Source organism: Eumetopias jubatus, unplaced genomic scaffold (genome assembly GCF_037043125.1).
Source record: "Eumetopias jubatus isolate StellerSeaLion01/CBP00866 unplaced genomic scaffold, mEumJub1_p1.0 scaffold_6, whole genome shotgun sequence".
NCBI lineage: Eukaryota > Metazoa > Chordata > Mammalia > Carnivora > Otariidae > Eumetopias > Eumetopias jubatus.
Window position 1 is genome coordinate 145,969,427 of NW_028274812.1, and position 22,827 is coordinate 145,992,253.

General features: G+C 45.2%; 4 non-coding genes across 4 annotated transcripts; 2 read left to right on the plus strand and 2 right to left on the minus strand.

The window, feature by feature from the left end:
- Nucleotides 1-2,928: 2,928 nt before the first annotated feature.
- On the plus strand, nucleotides 2,929-3,010 carry TRNAS-AGA (transfer RNA serine (anticodon AGA)). The gene has a single exon. It is a non-coding gene; the product is annotated as a tRNA-Ser (tRNA).
- A 337-nt stretch (nucleotides 3,011-3,347) lies between these two features.
- On the plus strand, nucleotides 3,348-3,420 carry TRNAR-ACG (transfer RNA arginine (anticodon ACG)). Its single transcript has one exon. It is a non-coding gene; the product is annotated as a tRNA-Arg (tRNA).
- A 1,495-nt stretch (nucleotides 3,421-4,915) lies between these two features.
- TRNAM-CAU (transfer RNA methionine (anticodon CAU)) lies at nucleotides 4,916-4,987 on the minus strand. The gene has a single exon. It is a non-coding gene; the product is annotated as a tRNA-Met (tRNA).
- A 1,098-nt stretch (nucleotides 4,988-6,085) lies between these two features.
- TRNAW-CCA (transfer RNA tryptophan (anticodon CCA)) lies at nucleotides 6,086-6,157 on the minus strand. The gene has a single exon. It is a non-coding gene; the product is annotated as a tRNA-Trp (tRNA).
- Nucleotides 6,158-22,827: the final 16,670 nt, after the last annotated feature.

A 22,827-nucleotide genomic window follows, 5' to 3' on the forward strand; every position in this document is an offset into this window, starting at 1 on the left:
CCCAGAGAAATCAGACACTCAGCAGAGAGCGTTCGCGATCTCAAAACTCTTAGGGCCCTTAGGGGTTTTGGGAAACAACGTGTGCAAGGTGTGAAAGGACCACCCCAAGATTATTTGCTAATTGCAAAGGGAAAAAGAAAGCCCCGAGGGGACCACTCTGTCTTCACGGTGGGTGGATATCCTGACAAATGCCTCCTCGTGTGAAGTAAGTACCCTAGCAAGTAAGTACAGTGTCAGGCCCCAATTTTTAACCTGAATCTAATCTAATCAAAATGGACGTAATCAATAATTTCGACTTAACTTCTAGTTTAATGAGGGTCAGGGGATAAATTAAAAGTTGCCTTGAAGAAACAATCCGGATCCAGAGTGTGGGACATTCTACGAGACAATTGGCTTGGATTTTTTAAAAAGTCAGTGTCAAAACAACACCAGCAAGGAGAAGCTGGCAATGCTGTTCTGAACTAAAAGGGACCAAGGAAACATTACAAATCAAATGCAATGCACGCATGAACTTTGATTGGATCCTGGTTAGAAACACCAACTCCAAAAAACATACTTAGAGAAGTTTAAATAACGCTGGCATAATAGATGTTTTTATAAAGAATCACTGGATTTTTTTTCCCTATGATAATGGTGTCATGGTTATATAAGACACGTGCACAGTTGAAACACGTGTACGTGCGTAGGTGGGATGCATCATGATGTCTGCAAAGGAATTTTATATTCCGGAAGAAGAAGGTAGATAAGATTAATATGGCAAAATGTTAACAGTTGTTGAATCTGGATGGCGGGTATGCAGATAATCCCTTACTCTTTCAACTTTTCTATATGTTTGAAAATTTTTATAGTATAAGTTCTAATTTAAAAAAAAAAAAAAAGGCTTGGCAGAAGCTGTCCTATTTAAACGGAGGCCCTAAAGAAAGGGCACAGAGCTCCAAGGAAATAAGGCAGAGGGTCAGCTTGAAGAAGTGTGTGAGGAAGGGCAGGTCGTTCCTTGATTCAGGAGTCCCAGGCTCCCTTGACAGATGGCCCAGAAAGGAAGCTGAGAAGGTCAGAGAGATGCCCATGAGGAGGGCCTCCTGTGCCATTTGTGATCTTCCTTGTAGGCCACAGAGTACCTTCAGAGACTTTAAGGAGGGGAGGGCCACAATCAGATGGGCATTCTCAGATGAACATCAGCTGCTGCCAACACAGCCCCACCTACAAAATCTGCCCTAAAATACATCTCTGGTGTCCACTCTCACTCCTGCCCCTCCCTGGATCTCTCCAAAAAAACAATCTTCCAGCGAGACAGAACTTTCTTCAGTTTCTCTCATCTTCTGTGAGGTTTAGGTCTAGAACACCACACCCCTTTCCAACTCGGCTAACTCCTACACATCCTTCAGATCTGAGCTTAAATATGATTCATTCCACATATAGTCATTGAGAACCCATTTACCCATTCAGAGGTAATAAAGGTAGAACTGGACACTTTCTTCATGAAATCTGGAGTCGAATGAGTGACTCTCCAAGCAACGATCCACGATGTCCACGTCTGGGACCGAGCATGACTCCGATAGGCCACTTGGCCCACTGGACCCTCACTTGTCAATGTTCACTTCTACAATTGTTCACTCTGGAAATCCCTCAAGGAGTGGCTATATTTTTCTTGCTCTCCATTGAATGAGCAGCACTTAGCAGAGTGCTTGGCACGTCATTGGGCTCAGAATAAAATTTTTGAAAGAACGAAGAAATGAATGAATCAGTTCAAGGACAAGAGCCTGGGAGCCAAAATACTTCGAAGAAGTTGTTGCAAAAACCCCGATGACAAACTGTAAGAAGTTCATCTAAGAAAATGGACCCGTTGTGGCTTGGGAGGAAGAGCCAGATTTGAGAAATAATTAGGAGGTTGAATTGAAGGCCTGGTAACCAATGGGCGATGGGGTGAGACTCAGAGAAAGGAAGAAAGTTAAGTCTTTGATTTGGGGGCTCCTGATAAAATTTGGATTGTTGAAGGAGGTTCAAGTTTGGGGGGAAAGGGTGGAGCATTCATTTTGGGATGTCTTGCTTTTGAGATGCCCATGCACTTGCAAAAAGAAATTACTAGGACAGCCATATATTATGAAGCTCAGAAGAGAGGTCTGGGCTACGGATAAATTTTCAATCCATCAGCACATGAGCAGTGGTTTATCAGTCACGTCTTATCCTTCTTCTGTTCACAAAATGGAGCTATTGATGAAGGACAGAATCATCTACTTGTGCACTAGTACACCCACACATACACATACAGATAAGATTGTGATAATGGTTGTACAGTTTCAGAAATGTGGAGATCCTGGGGATCTGCTCTTGCTTTGAAGATGATCTTTGCGAATATCTTTAAACTATCATCCACAGAGTATCAGATGCAGTTGTCCTTCCCCTCATGAGAGAAGGTGCCATGCAATGAAGTGGATTTGACTTTCAGAAATATTTTCTACTTCCCCGTTTCATTCAAAAATATTCTACCACCTGTGGAACATTTTGATGGGTCTCCTTTCTCGAATTTAAAAATGATGCTTACAATAGCAGCTGACATTTACTGAGCCCTTATTCCAGGCGCTGTATTAGGTGTCTGGAGGCATAGGGTACCTGCGAGGATGTCTTTGTCAGATTATTTATTGAGGATAAATTTCCCACTTCTGCAAGAATATGAGGATTTTTAAAGGATTATTTAAAGGGGATTATTTAAAGAGGATTATTGCACCATATGGCTGATTTGCTTTCTAGAAAAGACCCAAAGAGCATTTTCAACTTACCACGTGCTGGAATGGATGTTGGTTGATTCCTTTCCAGTTTCATTAACGGGGATCCTTTGCTTTGCTCTCTTGTATTACTAAATCCTAAAGTAGCCTAGAATACATGATATATGCTAACATGGAGGAGACTGAAAAAAAGCTTGCAGCAGCTGTAGTCGTGGCCGAGTGGTTAAGGCGATGGACTAGAAATCCATTGGGGTCCCCCCGCGCAGGTTCGAATCCTGCCGACTACGAGAGGTGGCCTTTTTACACATTTGCACCTTCTCTCCTCAGTGTAATTTGCACCTTCTCTGCTCAGTGTAATTTATCTTCAATTACAGGCTACTTTTAAACATATTAAACATTCCCTCAGACTTTTCCAAGTTACACCAAAATGGAGTTCTTACTGACCACAAAGAAAGCAAAGGAACAAATAGAAAACTCTTTTGTTTGAATTCTGATGTTTTGGGGTTGGAAATCCTGGTAATAGGGAAAAAAGAAGTTGAAAGAAAAGATTTCACATGTTCATATTTAGAGCAACATAGCAAATCCACTACTTCCTTTTTCTGTAAATAAATCGTAACTGTGTGTGGGCCAGTGGCGCAATGGATAACGCGTCTGACTACGGATCAGAAGATTCCAGGTTCGACTCCTGGCTGGCTCGTTGTTTTGGTTATCCTCTTTGAGGTCTCCAATTCTCATCTTTTTTAGGCCACTGTAATTGTATGTATACATTTTTTTAAAATTTCTTTTGTAACATCATTTTACACAAAGTGACAAAAATGTTAATAATATAGTCTCCAGCTATAGTTCACTACTCTTTTCTCACATATGTAAATTTTCTTTAAATCACATCATTAAATTGATTGTTTTCAAAATTGACTAGTCCTCACATTAGATGATAAAAACTTAATAGAAGGAATACATTTCAAATGCATCATTTTTTGAAAGTAAAGACTGGAAGTCTCACAAAGAGAGTATTTCTAAGTACCAAGTACCAATTCTTTTCTTTTCTCTCTTTTTTTTTGAGATTGAAGTTTTCAAAGCAGTTTTAGGTTCATAGCAAAATGGAGAGGAAGGTACCACGTGCACTGCGTCCCCCAATATCAACATCCCCCGCCAGAGTGGCACATTTGCTATAATTGATGAACCTACTTTGACACATTGTAATCACCCAAAGTTTAGAGAGTACATTACAGTTCACCCTTGGTGTTATAGTTCTGTGGGTTTGGACAGACATATAATGACATGTATCCATCGTTATAGTATCATGCAGTGTATTTTCACTGCCCTGCCCCACCCCCCCATCCTCTGCACTCTCTGTGCTTTGCCTATTCATCCTCCCTCCACCCACCAGCCTCTGGCAACCACTGATCATTTGGTGTCTCACCATAGTTTTGGCTTTTTCAGAATTTCATATATTTGGAATCATATAACATGTAGCCTCTCAACTTGGCTTCTTTTACTTAGTAATATGCATTTAAGGCTTCTCCGTGTCATCTAATGGCTTGGTAACTCATTTCTTTTTAATGCTGAATAATATCACATTATCTGGGTGGACCACAGTTTATTCATCCATTCACCCACTGGAGGGCATCTTGGTGGCTTCCAAGTTTTGGCTATTACTAATAAGCAGCTATAAACATCTGTGTTCAGGTTTTTGCATAGACACATATTTCAACTCCTTTGGGCAAGTAACGAGTAGTGTAATTGCTGGGTTGTGTGGTGAGAGTATGTTTAATTTTGTAAGGAACTGGCAAACTGTCTTACCCCGCCCATGGCTGTACCATCTTGCATTCCCAACAGCAGTGAATGAGAGTTCCTGTTGCTCCACATCCTTGCCAGCCTTTGATATCAGTGTTCTGGATTTTGGACATTCTACGAGGTGTGTTGTGGTATCTCATTGTTGTTTTAATTTTCATTTCTCTCATGACCTATGATGTGGAGCACCTTTTCATATGTTTAAAAAAACATGCAAAACGGCTTATCAGACACCACCAAAGATCTATAGATGGCATATTGCAAATTTTGTTAGGTTTTTATTTCTATCCTTTTGACATAGACATAATTTAAAGAATCAAATCTTTCACAAGATTTGTAACAAGAATTCATCTCTTCTTTCTTGCTCCCTGTGCTTACGGGAGGAAAAGGACTAAGCCTAGCAGAGGATGGTTTCGATCCATCGACCTCTGGGTTATGGGCCCAGCACGCTTCCGCTGCGCCACTCTGCTGTGGAAGTCCATGTCCTCATAGTTAATATTCAGCTCTTCCCTAGTTTGTCTCCCTCCCCCCACTTTTCCCCTCAATCTGTACAAATAAAAAATGGGTTCTCATTTTTCCCTTCAGAGTAGTAACTTGTCTTTTGTAAGGTGGTAGCCCTGAGCCTGAATTAACTCCTAAGAGAAGGGTTAAGAAGAAATGGAAAAAGCTTACTGTGGATTTGCTTCTCCGGCGCTCGGAGGCAGGCTTAGATGGGATATCTGTCACTGTGTGCTATGTGAAGGTTACATTATAGCACAATTCTGCTGATAACCCAAATGCCGTGTCTTAAACTTATTCTAAGTTATGCAAAATGATGGATGCTGATGACGTAAATGTGCTTTCCCTTTCTCCCATGCTGTCATGTGATGGTTCATAATCTGTTGATGGGGGACGGAAGTCTGGAGCCCCAGGTGAGAGTAAGACGCACATTCCTGCACATAATCTTGACATAGAGTTTTAGGGGGTTCAAGGAACTTCTAGCCCAGAAGACTAACTTTCTCTCTTTCCCTGTAGTCTCAATTTGACAAACAAAACTGTGTTCAGTTTTCTGCATCTGGAAAGGAACTGACCTCTTCTGTGATTTGAAGTGATAAGGAATCCCAGAGATCCAAGTGTGGGCTTGCTGTGGGACCTCTCTGGCACGGAAAAGCTGACCCATGTGTGGAGCAGGTGAGCTAAGGTCACCTCCTAGAAGCAAACTAGTTGCCTGAGAAGATCTGCTAAGGTTCGGAAGGTTAGAAAGACATGTGGATGAAGAGATGGGTCTGAGAGCACAGACGTGAGCATGGAGAGAAGGCTGAAAGCGTTGGGAATATTAATGGACGAGTTGGTAAAAAGTGGAATTCAGAACATTTGCAATAAAGGAGTAAAAGTGTTTTTATGAGGCCCCCAAAAAACCCAGACACAATACCAAGGTTGCATCTTCCTGTGTATGCTGCCTATTATTTACTTTTTTTAAAGGTATTTTAATGAGGGCAGCCAAGGTGGGAGAAAGCGGGGGAGGAACCTTTCTCTTCCTCCTACATCTCACTTCCCAGACCAGGACCTTCCAGAGACGCTAAAACTACTGACCCCGACGTGATTTGAACACGCAACCTTCTGATCTGGAGTCAGACGCGCTACCGTTGCGCCACGAGGTCCTCGAGGGTGCCCCCGATTTCTTTACCTGTCAACCTGATCCGTGAAATTAATTTTCTGCACTCGGTGAAGACCACACAGATGAATACCATGTAATGCCTGGCCGCCTCCTGGATCAAAATGCTGTCCGTCCGATCACTCCCCGTTTCTGCCTCCCGATTGCTTCTATTTACAGTCCTTCCTCTCCTATTTCATTCCTGGTTTTCTCCATATACATTAAAAAAAAAAAAAAAAAGATGTTTGGGGGAGTTTTGTTGCTTTTTCTCTTTTTAGAAAAATGGACATTTTGTCTTTTTAGAAATATGGCTATTGAAGGGCGGTGGCTCCGGAGCGGCGTGGAGGAACGGGAGTGAGCAAAGAAAGATTGTGTGTCCTCTCTCCCCAGCCGGGGCGACCAGGGCGGGGTTCGAATTTGTTTCCCAAGCGTAGCTTCTAGATGGTGCTTCCGGGAAGGAGGTGGACGCGGGGGCTGCGCGCTGTGACCCGCGTCGCACCCCGCGGGACAGATCCCCGCACCCTCTGCTCTCCGGTTTCGGGGAAACGTGGTTGCTTTCACACTGCCGGAGTCCTCCAGGATCTGATCCCTGGGTCTCAAACTGCCCTCGAAAAGAGCAAGGGATCTTCTGTGTGAGCAAGTAGGTAATTCTGGCCCCCGGGGTTTGGCTGCTGAAAGCGCCTGTCTTGAGACCTGGAGACCCGGCTCGTGAATCTCGGGGGAATTTTTCCGGAGACCTGACATCATGCAGACCATCTCCTCACATGGTGAGAGGTCTCTCTGAGCTCCTGGAAAAGGACACTCTGAAAAGCGATTCACTGTTTTAGAACAGACGCACTTTTCTCCGGAAAATAGGGTTTCTCTCTCTTTATCTTGAAAAATCGGTCCAGAGCCCAGGACTCGGGGTGGGACTTGCAAAGGAACGTTGTAAATACTGGCTTGAAGGAGTGTGTGTTTGACCTTGCAGGTAGTGAGTAGCCTTGGCAGGTTGCCTGCCGGTATTCGCTGGTAGTCACTCTGTGGGGTGGTGCCGCCAGGTTAGGGATCTGGGAGAGGGATGTGTGGGAGCCCGCGGCACTGGGAGGTGAGATGAACCGGCCTTTCAGAAAGTGAACCACCAAAGGTTTGGTAGAATCTGGGGCCGCTTAGAAAAAGAATGGATATACACAGGTGTGCTGCCGCCAGAGAATTCTGTGCGATCGTTGTTGGCTGAAAGTTGTAATTTATACTTGCCTCACCTACCTGTAAAATGGGGATAATAATTTTAGTGCCTGCCTCCTAGGATTGCGCTGATAAACGTCATGTATTCTAAATGAGTTTATATAGTTATATATGTTTAGAATGATGCCCATCTGGCACACAACAAGCTCTCACTAACAGTAAGTGGAGTGTCTGGTTGGCTCAGTGGAGAGAGCATGCAACTCATGATCTGTGGGTTGTGAGTTCAAACCCCATGGCAGGTGTAGGGGTTATTAAGCAAGTGGATAAACTTTAAATAAGTGTTAGTGTAATTACGATCACTATAAAGCTTGCTAAAATTCTTTTAAGTAATCTCTACACCCAACGTGAGGCTCAAACTCACAACCCCAAGATCAAGAGTCACACACTCCACCGACAGAGCCAGCCAGGTGCCCCTAAGTCTTGCTGAAATTCGTAAAAGCATTTGCACACATCACCAGCCTGGTTTGGCAGACTGGTAAAATTTACATTTGTCAATTGTTAGTTTCCTCCATAGATTTTAGAGTTTGCTGTCATCAAACAGAATTAAATGAACTGGATTATCTCTAATGTTAGAACTATTGGGGGTTTTTTTATAAGTAAAATTTTAAAAATTAGTAAAAACAGCTCTCATCCCAGGTTACAGCTAAAATCAGACAGGCATTGACAGAGCAGGGCTGCAGATGAATGTGCAACCTAACATCAACTCAAACCAACAACGGAAATTTAAAACTCAGTGAAACACTGTGACTCATAGAACTTTCTTTATTCATTTGTTTCAGTTGATGTTTCATGATACGTCACAGCACAGCTGATTTCTGTCTGGTTGTTTACAATCAATAGTTGCTAATATTGGAGCGGTTTGGGATAGTATTTTAAAATTAAGTTGTTATTCCTTCTCACTAACAAGTTCCCAGAGTACCAAGTTGCTTCTCTCACTCCTTGCATTGTTTTGCTGCATGGGTAGCGTTTTCTTTCCCAGAGCCGGAGACCCATGATCCCAGGTCTTGCAGACTTGGTTTTGCTGATTACCCTATTCTAATCTGAGCCTCAGGCAAGTGAGTTTTCAGGAACCTTCCACGCCGGGGTCTTAGCACCAAATCACCCTCACAGTTTATTTTGATCTTGAACCTCACTTCTGATTGCTGGCTTTGTCTCTGTGTCCATGTTTTCTGTTTCTGCCTAGTACCTATCCCAGAAACTTGGGTCTAGTCCTGGAGAGCTAAGGAAAGGGACTCCAGGAATAAGCCCTTTGGTTTTGGCCAGGCCCCTCCCACAGGCTGTCTCCTGCCCGCCATCACCCGCCTACTGACAGATTCCCCTCATATCAGTAGCTTGTCTGGGTCTCCAAATGTCTTTGTTCCTGCCACACATCTCATTGCTGAGATCTTCACACCCTCTTTGACAAGAGACATTGCTGAAATCTCCTGACTGCTCACCTGAACGCGGACCCCCTCATCTGCTACCACCTCCTCCGAGTAGTCGCCCCCGCTTGGCTGGGTTCTCTCCTGATTCCTGCAGTGAGCCACCCTCAAGCCTCCTCCACCTGCAAGGTAGGCCAAGTTTCGGGCTGCCTCTACCGTGCCAACATAAATTTGTGTTTGTGGTAGAAAACAGAGGTCAAGTGTAATTGTGCGTGTTTAAACCTAATTAAAACATTCACACCCATTATTGTGGTTATTATCAAAAAAGAAAGAGAAATGACGGTGTTGGCAAGATATGGAGGAACTGGAACTCATACATCGCTGGTAGAAATGTAAAATGAGGCAACCACCGTGGAAAACAGTACGGTGGTTCCTCGAAAAGTTAAACATAGGCTTACCATATGATCCAGCAATTTCACTTCCAGGTATATAATCAAAAGGGTTGAAAGCAGGGACTTGTACAGACACTGTACTTGTGATATTTTATCATATTGGAGAATTCCACTTACATGGGGGTGCCTAGAATAGTCAAATTCAGAGACAGAAGGTAGAATCGTGGTCACAGGGGCTGAGAGGGGGGAATGGGGAGTTCTTGTTTAATGGGGACAGCGTTTCAGTCTAAGATGATGAAAAAGTTCTGGAGATGGGTGGTGGTGATGCTTTCACAACAAGGTCATTGCTTTCAAGCCACTGAATTTACTCTTAAAAACTGTTAAAATGGCAAATTGGGTTATGTATATTTCACCACAATAAAAAAAAGTAACTACAAAGCCAATTAAAAGAGAAAGGCAGGGGGGCAGACATAAGGAGGAACTGGAGGTTAGAAAAGACAACCACAGAGGTGCAACGTGATGACTGTTTACTGTCCCCTCTTTGGGGGCAGAAAATGACCACTGGCGGGTGTGCTGTGAGTAAAGTTGGCACCCCCCCACCCCGTGCTCTGTCCCCGCCACACTGGTCTCAGTAAGGGAAAAATCATGAAAGTTTCTTTGAGGAGGGAGGCAATGTCCTCTTCACCCTTCCTTCCTCAGAGCGTCTCCTTAAAAACACAATATGCTCAATATGAGGTCACAATTTTTGATTTTACAATGCAAGGTCCCACCCTTGGCTGTAAACCCATACCCCTGAAACTAACTCAGGAGTCTCTCATGAGCTATACAAAAGATACAAGCTACATCCTTTGTCTCTCAGGGAAATAGAACTTCCAGTGGATACATTTTTACCAGATAAATTACTTTTAACTATATAAATTTGTGTGGATTCTTTCCAGACTTTGTAGCCACTTTTGTGCTACCTTATACACATGTAAATTTGATAATGTTTAAATAAGTCATAAATTGTGTTCCCTCTTCAAATTGGTAGAGAGACATCTTTTGTTGGCAGGATTAGTTTGTCTCCCTGCTCCGGGCTGCTCCCACCTCAGGGCCTTTGCACTTGCTATTCCCTCTGCTTGGGCTGTTCTTTCATCGGATTTTTTCACGGCATGTCCCCTCACCTTTGAGGTATTTGTCAGCTTCCTTGTCTCCTCTTATCAAATCATATCCCTCCCTCTCTCCACATCTCTTTTCCTTGCTTTATTCTCTGTAGTACTTAGCAGCATCTCGAATACTATATATTTTATTCATACATTTATTACCTGTTAAAAGCCAAGACACAGCCCTTCAGGGCTCCGTGTGGGAGGTCAGCTTGCCCTCCGAGTATGTTCCCAGGGGTTACGGCATGCCTTCCCCACCACAGCAGGTCTACTGCTCCCTGCTAAGAACAAACACCAGGCAGTTTACCCACAGGGGTAGCCGCCTTCCCAGAAAGCAGACTCTCAGACCTGATACACGTCACTCCTTTGGTTGTGGACACCCTGTGGTCCGGAACACATGGTTAATTATTGCGGCAAAGCCTGCTCTGGTCGATTGATCAAAGTCTGTTTTCCTTTTCCTCTTGGAAACACAACTGTCTCAGCCCACTGGGCAGCGCCAGCAAAGCTAGCCCAGACTGGGAGGAGGAAACAGCGAACATTTCTTTCCCACAGTCCTGGAGGCCGGGCGTCCAAGGTTAAGGCGCTGGCAGGTTCGGGATGGCTGTGTCCTCACATGGCAGAAGGGGGCCGGGGAGCTCTCTGGGGTCTCTTTTACAAAGACACTAATTCCATTCATAAGGTCTCAACCTAATCACCTCCCGAAGTCCCTACCTCCAAATACAATCACACCAGGCATTAGGTTTCAACCTAGGAATTTGGGGGAACACAAAAATTCAAGCTAAAAGACATTTCCTAGCCTCCTTTGCAAACGAGGGATGGCCATGTGGCTGGGATCTAAACAAGGGACTATGGAAGAATTGTAACCAGCCAGGTAGCAACTTTGAGGCTTGACCTAGGAGAACCTCCCATGAAAGCTCTTCTCTCTGTCTCTTTTTCTGTCAAACGCCGAGGATCAGCAGAGGACTCCATGGCCCCAGACTTCAGAGTCACATGATGGTCCCTTAGCAACCGTGCAAAGACCAACCAGATCTGCATTAGAGGTTGCCTGAGAGAAAAATATTTATTGAGTTGAAAAACTGAGATTTGTGGGTTTCTGGGTTACAGCAACTGAACACATCACCAATAAAACAATGTTTTCTTGTTCCTTTCTTATTAACCTCCCCTTATTTCAGTGCTCAAACTCCAGCTCTAGTAAGTACAACATCCTCATAATCTACCAGGTGAGAAGGTAACAGGAATCAGCAGCACACACATATAGCTACGTCTATGGCAAAAAAAAATACATGGGTGTCTCCAACATTCTAAGCATTATCAACTCATTAATAATGTATAATTGTTCTTTAAGCTAATTAAGGGTTCCTCCTGCATGTCACTTCCTCACCCTAAAAATCCAAGCCGAGCAAAAATATATAAATGGATTACTACTCTTCAGCAACTGTAATACTACCCTAAAAATCACATATCAATGTGGATACTTTTTAGGTATGATCTTATTTTAAACTGACTTCCCACTTTCTGCTCCCTCTGATAAAGGCAAATACTTTTGAGTGCCCTTCATTGTTCACAGGCTACTTGGGTTCCTGGTCATTCCCAGGCTGTGCATGCTGGGAAATGTTTAATTGTTGGCTCTCTAGGGGAAAAATGTCATCCTTGTCTGCAATATTTGCCAGCTTCCATGATATAAATTCTCCTGCCGTAGCTGATGCAAGCGACAGATGTGAATCACCAAAGTCATTGAATGCTGAGCTGGGGAGGGAGGTGCACGGCTGGCTCCCTATGAGCTTCTCCAGAACGCCACAGAGGTCCCACCGAACATTTTCTCAGCAGTTATAACAAGAAGCAGCTAATATTTATTGAGCACTCACTATGGGCCAACAACATTTCTCTGAATTTTCTTATGCTGCTATACAGAATTATAGTCAATCCTCACAACAGGCGTGTGAGGTTGGTGTTGAAGACGTGAAAGAATTGCCCTAGCAGCTCGAAGCTAAATGCTGACACGACTAAACATAAACAATGTACTGACAGTAATCAGCCGAGGCCACTCTGTTCCCTGTAATAGAACAAGTTGGAGACGATCACTCCATAACTATGTCTGAAACAAGAAAGAGATAAGGACACTCCCCAATCACCCCTCTTTTCCAGCCTAGCAGAGTGACCATGCCCCCTGACCAATGACATGGCCAGCCCCCTTCAGTCCTCCTTCCTCCCCGAGGCCCCCAGCACTGAACTGTCTGCTCCCGACAACACCCCATCCAGGACTAACCTCTGATTTCCCCCCAACTAGCCCTGGAGGCATGGCTTCTCCCAACCCCCTCTTAGCTAGAGGGCCGTGATTCCTAGAGCTAGCACTCTCCCCCATGCAACAGCAAGCTACATAAACCTAACTCGGTTTGGCTGCAGGTGCATCCTGGAGCTCTCTGGTCAATGGACTCTAACCATGTTAGCGGCTTCACTTTACAGGAGAGAAAATTCAAGTTTAACGTTAGGAGTCCTTAGGGAGTCTGTCCTCTGAGATAGGATGTCATACAGGAGGGTGGCCTTGCCCGCCCGACAAGGAGCAGGTGACCTGAGCTGCATTTGAAAGGCCTTGTCAGAGGGCGGGGGACGAGGAACTGGCCGCCAGGAGGCGGACTCACGGGAGAGTGGCTCCGATTAGCCACAGAAAGACGCTGTTATCGCTCCTAGAGACAGAGAGACCGTGGGAAGAGGGGGCGTTAGGGCCCAGGGGTGGGGCTGACAGTGAGCAAGGATGCCCCTGGGGAGGGGCAGCCAGAGCTGGGGGGCGGAGGGGCGGTCCCGCAGTAGCTAGGGCGGGAAACGCTGCAGGAGCGAGAGAGGGAGGAGAAAGATCTTGGCCCCGGCCCTCCTCCTGCTGATCAGTCTTTTTTCAGTCGTCCCATTGGAACCTACCCAGAAGCCAGAGGCGAGGGAGCTCCAGAGACGTCATTCCTGTGACACAGAGGAGCAAGAGAAGGGGAGGGGTGAATCCAACAGCACGCAACTTGACTGACACCCCTCCAGCCATGACCACAGTATTAAATCTACAAAAAAAAAAAAAATGTTTTAATAAATATATAAATGAGGGGTGCCCGGGTGGCTCAGTTGGTGAAGCGTCTGCCTTGGGCTCAAGTCATGTTCCCAGGGGTCCTGGGACCGAGTCCCAGGTTGGGTTCCCTGCTCTGCAGGTGTGGGAAACAGAACGCCGCAACGACCACTGGTGCATGTTCGCTCAGACTCCGAGATCTCTGAGAAAACTCGAGATTGCAGGGTTAAAAATAACCCAAAAGGATCAGTGAAACGCCCTTGGGATGTGTGTGGTCTGTTCTAAAGCACACAGCATGTACAAGATGCTTTGTAGATGGGAGGCCAGCTGTAAGCAGCACACTGTGCATTCCCTCCGTTGTTCTCTCATCCTGTGTTAAGGTCCGAGTACAATGGTGTTTACAATTAATTGATCACAGCCAGTTACAGATTTCTTTATTCCTTCTCCACTCCCACTGCTTCACTTGACTAACCCTGTGTGCGTGGAAGAATGTGCCTTACTAAGCCCCTGCTGTAAATCATTATAGATCTGTATCGTTGTAGAAGGTATATTAGATTATGGAAAATAAACCTCGGCACCTCGGGCTGTTTGCTCAGGGTCCCCTGTGCCTCGCTCTACTGTCGTCTCTTTTTCTCAGTTCCCTTGCCGCCCCAGGTCCCCGACTCTCTGAGGTCGACAAGTGGCGCCCGAACAGAGACCTGAAGCCCCCATTGAGGTATGATCGGCCAGCGGTAGGAACCCTACAGAAGGTGGTAAGTAGGAAAGTTTATTACAGGGTTATGGGGCAATCAAATTCGAAAACATCAGGTTTTGCTGCATTAATACATCATTTTCTTAAAGAATATGGAGCTAAAGTTACTAAGCAGCGCACAGAAAAATGTTTGGAAACAGTAGTTGAATATAATCCTTGGTTTCCGGACGAAGGCTCCGTAGATAAGGAGACTTGGGTCCCAGTAAAAAATAATGTCTTGAGGGCTATGAGACAGGGTGAAACGATTCCCCTTGATTTCTGGCCATTTGGGGCTTTAGTACGAGTGGTGATCAATACTACGGAAACCGGGGATAAGTTATCCCTGGCTGAGGTTGGTAAAGAAACTACCAACTCTTTACATGCATATGAATTAGACGATGAGACTTTAGAAAAGGCTAAGACTGAAAGTAAAAAACTTTTCGCGGCTTCACAGTCCCGGCCGTCACCCACGGCCCCTCCGCTTTCAACAGAGGACCCCACCGAAGGTGATCAACCTCCCTCCACAGTAGATTCATTCCCTCTCAAAAGGTCCTCTCTAGCTCTCTCACCTCTCGAAAAGGACCTCCGACGGCAAGGGGCTAATGATTTGTTTATGGCTTTCCCCATAGACCGAACACAGGCTGTTGGTCCTGAGGGATTACATTTATTTTTTTTAATTTTTTTATTGTTATGTTAATCACCATACATTACATCATTAGTTTTGGATGTAGTGTTCCATGATTCATTGTTTGTGCATAACACCCAGTGTTCCATGCAGAATGTGCCCTCTTTAATACCCATCACCAGGCTAACCCATCCCCCTACCCCCCTCCCCTCTAGAACCGAGGGATTACATTTAAATAGTTTAAGGGAACTGAAGAAGGCTTGCCACTTGTATGGACCCACAGCCCCTTTTACTATAGAGATTTTGAAAGCTCGGGCAAATTCTCGGGAATGGATCCCTCATGATTGGCATATGGTTGCACGGGCTTGCCTTAAGCCACAGGATTTATTGCAATGGAAAATGTGGTTATCGGATGCTGCCGATATGAAAGCCTGGGCAAATCGGGTAAACCCAGCCATGCACCATATTTCTTTTGAAATGCTCACTGGCTCTGGCCCCTTTTCAGATGTTCGAGAGCAGTTGGTCAACACTCCACCCGCAGCCACAGCGCAGGTCTCTGAAATCGCCCTCGCAGCCTGGGAAAAGCTAACCCCCTCAGGGGAAGTGGGGCAAAGCTATATAAAAATTGTGCAAGGCCCTACAGAAGCATATACAGATTTTACTAATCGGCTCGAAATGACTATCGACTGCCAAGTTGATAATAAACCTGCTAAAGAGCACTTGCTAAGACAGCTTGCTTTTGAAAATGCTAATGAGGACTGCCAAGCGGCCATCCGGCCACATAGGGAAACAGGAGGTATTCTCTATTATCTTCGTCTATGTAGAAATATTGGCACTTTTACACATCAAGCTCGAATAGCCTCCCTCCAACTCATGGCCCTACAAAAACAACAGGACATAAAATGTTATAATTGTAGGGCCCCTGGGTGGCTCAGATGGTTAAGCGTCTGCCTTCGGCTCAGGTCATGATCCCAGGGTCCTGGGATCGAGTCCCGCATCGGGCTCCCTGCTCCTTGGGAGCCTGCTTCTCCCTCTGCTTCTCTCTCTCTCTCTCTCTCCCCCCCTCTGTCTCTCATGAATAAATAAATAAAATCTTTAAAAAAATAAATAAAATGTTATAATTGTAGAAAAATAGGACATGTCAAGAAGGAATGCTGTAAAGCCCCCAACCTAGAGCCAATTCTCCTTTTAATACCGCCCCTAGCCTCTGCCCTCGTTGTGGCAAAGGCAAACATTGGGCCAAGGAATGCAAATCCAAATTTGACAGGCAAGGTAACCCATTCCCATTAAGATCGGGAAACGGGATGCGGGGCCACCCCCAGGCCCCGAACAACAACGGGGGATTCAACATGTCGCCTCTCCAGCAGCAACATCCTGCTGCGCACATAAACCCTCCGTGTTATCACTCAGTCCCGCCACCCAGGGAAGTGCCACAATAGATTTAACCACTCCTTTTACAGTGGTCTTCACCCTGGTCTTCACCCTGGTCTTCACCCTGGTCTCGGGCCTCAAAAAATACCCAGGGGTTATTACGGACCTAACCAAGAGGAATCGTGGGTCTTGTGCTAGGAAGATCTAGCCTAAATCTTAAAGGAATCCAGGTGATGACTGGAGTAATAGGCTCTGACTATGAGGGAGAAATAATGGTGGTTGCACAGACTCGGGTTCCTTGGACCCTTAAGGGAGGACATAGAATTGCTCAGTTATTATTATTGCCCTATGTACAAATTGGTCAGTCCCAAGAGATCAGACGGGAGGATTCGGTAGTACTGACCCTCTCATGGTTAAATGGGCTTCATTACCGACTCAGACTGATCTTCTTTCTACGACTCTTAAAATTAGAGGAAGGACTTTCTCAGGTCTAGTAGACTCTGGAGCCGATATTTCAGTAATAGCTTCCCAGCACTGGCCTAATACCCGGCCCACGCAAGCAACCTCTAGTTCGGTAGAAGGAATAGGGTTTGTGACGGCAGAAGAAATTCGACAAAGTGGTGTACCACTTAAATGTGAGGGACCAGACGGATTAGAAGGAGTTATCCAGGCTTTCATCTTAAATACCCCCGTTAATCTTTGGGGAAGAGACCTCTTGCAACAGTGGGGAGCCGAGCTAGTCATCCCCCCAAATCGACCAGTTAATCAAATCATGACAAAGATGGGCCATTATAAACCAGGACAGGGCTTAGGCAAACAACATCAAGGAATCACAGAACCTATCACTGCCCAAGGACCAACTCATAGGGCTGGACTGGGTTACCCTTTTTTCTAGGGGCCATTGAGGAAGAGGCCTGCCCCTATTAAAATAACATGGAAAACTTCTTCCCCGGTTTGGGCTCCTCAATGGCCCCTTCCGATAGAAAAATTGCAGGCCTTAGAGCAAATTGTTCAAGAACAATTGCAGGCAGGACATACAGAACTTTCGCAATCTCCTTGGAAATCTCCTGTTTTTGTTATCAGAAAGAAATCAGGTAAGTGGAGGCTCTTAATAGACCTTGGGAATGTTAATCCCGTCATGGAGCCTCTGGGTGCCTTGCAGCCTGGGTTACCCACTCCTACAGCCATTCCCAAACAATGGCCATTGATAATAATAGATCTAAAGGATTGTTTCTATACCATAGCCATTCACCCTGAGGATAGGGAGAAATTTGCCTTTTCTATTCCCAGCACTAACAATAAGGAACCAATGAGACAATATCAATGGACAGTTTTGCCACAAGGTATGACTAATTCTCCTACCATGTGTCAGTATTAGGTTGGCCAGGTCCTCAGACCTGTAAGAGATCATTATCCTCGATCCTATATCATTCATTATATGGATGATATTTTGCCAGCGTCACAAACTGAAACTGAATTACAAAATGTCTATCAGGCCCCTTCTCAACACTTGACTTCCGCTGGTCTCATAATAGCCCCGGAGAAGATCCAGACAACTACTCCGGCTTCTTATCTAGGCCCTGTGGTAGATAGAACACAGTGAAACCTCCAACAGTGCAAATTCGTGGGGATACCCACCTTACACTTAACGATTTCCAAAAACTCCTAGGAGACATTAACTGGATTCGCCCTCTCCTGGGGATTCCAACTTATAAATCACAAAATTTATTTAACACTTTACAAGGTGATTCTGCTTTAGACAGTCCTCGCGCTTTATCCTCAGAGGCAGAGGCCGAACTGCCGTTTGTTGAGGAGTGATTAAAAACTGCCTTTGCTTACAGGGATGATGATTCTCTCCCCCTGCTTCTTCTTATTTTCCCTGCCCCTCATTCTCCGACTGGTGTCATAGCACAAGAAGACAAACCTCTCGAATGGGTGACTTTACACACAAAAACTTCTCGAACTGTTACTCCATATCTATCTCTTGTCGCTTCACTCATTCTTCAAGGACGAAAGCGTTCTATTCAAATTCTAGGTTTTGACCCAGCGCTCGTTGTTTTACTGATCTCTTCCACATCCTTTAAGGAAGCCTTTCCGTTCTCTACTGACCTGCAAATATCTCTTGCTGACTATACTGGGCGCACAGGTTGCCACTATCCGTCAGGTAAACTATGGGACTTCCTAAAGCGCACTGCCTGGGTTATACATCGCGTCGTTCGTAAGGCCCCAATCCCCTCAGCTCCTACATACTTTATTGATGGCTCTTCCTCCGGGCGCGCCGGGGTCTGGGGCCCTGCTATTCAGTGCTCCATGAAAATCCCTTACACTTCTGCTCAAACAGGCCGAACTTGCAGCTTTATTGTTCTTACTGCAGAATGTTCATTATCCTATAAATATCGTATCTGATTCTGCCTCCGTAGCTGGCATTGTTGCGCCTTTGGAAACAGCTCTTATCTCCACAACTCATTCTATCATTAACCCTCTGCTTCAGGAATTACAATTAGAAATTCAATCTCGAACTCTCCCTTTGCTCATTACTCATATCCGCTCTCATGCTAACCTCCCTGGACCTCTTACACAGGGAAATCAGTCTGCTGATTTATTGGCTACTCCTGTTTTTGAAACTCCACAGGCAGAACATGCCCATCTTCATACCAACGCCAACCGCCTACATTCACACTATAAAATACCCTTGCGCTCTGCCAGGCAAATAGTCTCTTCCTGTCCCGTTTGTCGACCTCTACATTTAACTGAGCATCCGGCGGGCTTCAATCCCAGAGGCACAGCTCCTGATTGTATTTGGCAAATGGATGTCACTCATTTTCCCCCTTTCGGACGCCTCTCATATATTCATGTCACAATAGACACCTTTTCAGGATTTCTTCAGGTTACTCCTTTGACGGGGGAAAAGGCTGGGAATGTCATTTCTCATTTGCTTGAATGTTTTGCTATTATGGGGTTACCTACTTGTATCAAGACAGACAATGGCCCAGCATATACTAGCAAAAAAGTATGAGAATTCCTTGCAGAATGGCAAATACAGCATATCACAGGTATTCCTTATAATTCTCAAGGACAGGCTGTAGTAGAAAGGGTGCACGCCACCATTAAAAACAACTCCGTAAAACTATGTCTAAAAAGAAAGGGGGAATCTCCCCCCGAGACGTCATGGCACAAAGCTTATTTATTTTAAATTTTTTAAATTTACCCCAAGGAGAACCATATACTAGAGCTGACAAACATTTCTCATCAGCCTCAATCTCAACTCAGGATGCACCCGTGTGGATAAAAAAGGAAAATAATTGGTTGCCCGGGAAATTAATTACCCGAGGCCCTGGTTATGCTTGTGTCATTCCAGATGGATCCAGTCGAGCAATTTGGATACCTCTTCAGAAAGTCCGGCCCAGGACCGGCGATAAAGACAACAGAAGAGGTCTCTCAGCCTCTGCAGGGATTGACTACCCAGCGCCCTGTCCAAGAGATGGCAACACTCTCCTTGAAGAGACCTTGAAAACGGAAATTGCCCCCGACAACACCCCCAACTTGGGGGCAACTGAAGACCCTCACTCAGAGGGCGGAGCGAGTCCTGGAGACGACCAGATCCACCAAAAGCCCTGAACGTCTGTTCCTGGCCATGTTAGCGGTGGGGACATGCGCCTCTGGGGTAGGAGAAAAACACGCCTACTGGGCATATGTACCCCATCCTCCCTTGTTACGTCTAGTCGAATGGACAGAATATGGACCTATTTTTTACAGTTTTTACAAATGACTGTACTCATCTCCCAGCACCTTGGTCCTCTGTACCCTCAAAAAACGAATGAATGCCCAAAACCTCCATCACAGAGTGCTTACGGGCAGCGGCTGTTTTGAAAAAAAGAAAGGGGGAGCTGTGGGAAACAGAATGCCACAACGACCACTGGTGCATGCTCATTCAGACTCCGAGATCTCTGAGAAAACTCGAAATTGCAGGGTTAAAAATAACCCGAAAGGATCAGAGTGAAACGCCCTTGGGATGTGTGTGGTCTGTTCTAAAGCACACAGCATGTACAAGATGCTTTGTAGATGGGAGGCCAGCTGTAAGCAGCACACTGTGCATTCCCTCCGTTGTTCTCTTATCCTGTGTTAAGGTCCGAGTACAATGGTGTTTACAATTAATTGATCACAGCCAGTTACAGATTTCCTTATTCCTTCTCCACTCCCACTGCTTCACTTGACTAACCCTGTGTGCGTGGAAGAATGTGCCTTACTAAGCCCCTGCTGTAAATCATTATAGATCTGTATCGTTGTAGAAGGTATATTAGATTATGGAAAATAAACCTCGGCACCTCGGGCTGTTTGCTCGGGGTCCCCTGTGCCTCACTCTACTGTCGTCTCTTTTTCTCAGGTCCTTCGCCGCCCCAGGTCCCCGACTCTCTGAGGTCGACAATCGTGGGGAGGCTGCTTCTCCCTCTCCTGCCGCTCCGCCTGCTGGTGCTCTCTCTCTGAGTCAAATAAATAAGTAAGTCAAAAAGAGAGACTTCCTCTGTTGGAGGTTGCTATGTTGCTAAGTTGGGATGTGATCCTAGGACCACTGCAGCCATCTGGGGACCATGAGGGGCGCTGAGCTGACTTTCTAAGCCTGCAAAGTATAAAGATGGCAAGAACCTGGGTCCTTGATGAAACACCCGGAAATTGTTCCCTAAGTTGGTCAGGGTTCAGTTGTAGAGAATAGAATGCCCTTTAGCTTGTCTAAGCAGGAAGGGACTTATTACAAGGTACTGTCTATACTGAAGATCAGAACTGACTCCCCCAAGCTACACTGCAGAACAGAGCCCCCAAGGGAGCTGATGGCCCTTCTAGGACCGGGACTACCCTGCCATTGCCGCGGCCAAGGATCCCTGGAGCATCCGGAGGCCCCGCTGGCAGGCAGCTCGACCACCCCGTGGCTCCCGCTGCGTCTTCGAGAGCAAAACAGATGCCTGTGGGCCTCTCAGTCCCTAGAACTTGGTGATGGGTCACTGGGGACTCGGCTCACACTACACGGGAAAATGAAGGACATTTGAAAATGAAGAAATGGGAGCCCCTGCCCATTTCTATCCCCCAAATCCCACAGGAGTGCATCTGATTTGCCAAAACAAAATCTCTCCCAAATCACAGCTGCTTGAGAACCTGAGAAATGCGATCGTTAGTTTTCCTGCCTCTCTAGGACAGAAAAGACCGCTGGGGTGGGGGAGGGGGTTGGCTGTGGAGTGATCCCTCCCTCTGTCCTAACTCAGAACTTTTTGTTAAATGAGAAAAATCTCTATTGTTTAAGCCAGTAAAGCAATCTGATGCCCCAGGGTATAAAATCAGTTCTTGGCAGCTGGGGTACTAGGACCTAGGTCTTCTGGACCTCAACCCTATTCTCCCACACCTACCCCACCCTTCATTACCTTTGGTATTTTTATATCTCTTCCTTCACACATGTGTGGTTACCATAGTAAATAAAAGAGCTCAGAGATGTGACTTTCCAGAGGAGATGGTGTCAGCCAAATTAGGTCAAGAAAGGCCCTTCTAAGAGACAACTGAAATGGAATTTTGGAGATCTACCATGTTTAGCAAGAAACCCAAGACTGACCCAGCTTCTTTATCCCTCCAATGACTTTCATAAATGTGTGGCTTGTAGTCATATATATATAATATATTACAAATAGGTATATTAATATTACATATTAATATAATACCTATATGTAGGTATATTATATATTACTTATATATAATACATAATATAATACCTAATACATAGGTATATATTAATATATTATGGGTAATATATATTATGTATAATATATATGCAAATGGGGAGGGGTAGGCAAGACAATATTAAGAAATGTTAACCCATGTTTTATATCCTTTTGCATCAGGAAACTCTCCACTTTGCCTCATGTCTGAATGAAAAGGTTCTTATGACATTAATATGAAGAAAAGTAAGTGTATTTTTAGCTTTCAAAATTATGTTTAGAAACCCATGCCAAAAACTATAATTTTGAAGAAAAAACTCTTGAGTCTCAAAATTCTGTCTTCGAAAAGCAGAACGGTGCAGGACGTGGGCCATCATGTTTCCGCCATAAGATAAGGATCACAGAACAGTGCTTTCAACCTGCAGGTCCTGGGCCATTAATGGGTTGTGAAATCAATATATTGAGTAAATTGAGTGACCAAGACGTTTTTTAAGCAAAAAGAACGGAATGTAATTATAAGAGTGATGGGAGAAAAAGAAACAAAGGCAGGACTTGCCTGAGGCTCACGGTGTCCAGGCAGAATCCCGAGGCTGGCCGACTGGAACTTTCCCCCAGCGATCTCAAGGACCTCCTTCAGTGCTTTGTCATCGTAGGCTTACGCCCATTAGTGTCACTTTCCCTGATGGCTGTAAACACCCCCAAGATAAATTGGCAATGGCCTCCAGAGCATATGGCCCAACTGATAGGCATCTGAAGGGTCTCGAGACTGATGTTCCACTAGGCAGTGGTGATGTCAGTTTTTGGAATGTTGGTAGGTTTGGTGGGGACGGGAGCCGAAGGCCGAGAAAGAATTCTTGAGAAGCTATTTAATCAGTCGTCACTCCTTACAGCCAGGAGTGCCGCTCTTCCTGCCCACACGTCCCGTCCCCACATCACATCACGAGTATACAGAGCGTAAATTAGAATGTGTGTTCTGAGTTACAACATAAAATGTATTTCTTACTGGCGGCCACAGCAAAACAAAAAAGTGTGAGATTATGTTAGAACAAAGACACAGGAGCCACGGGAGTTAGAACCACAGAGGGAAAGG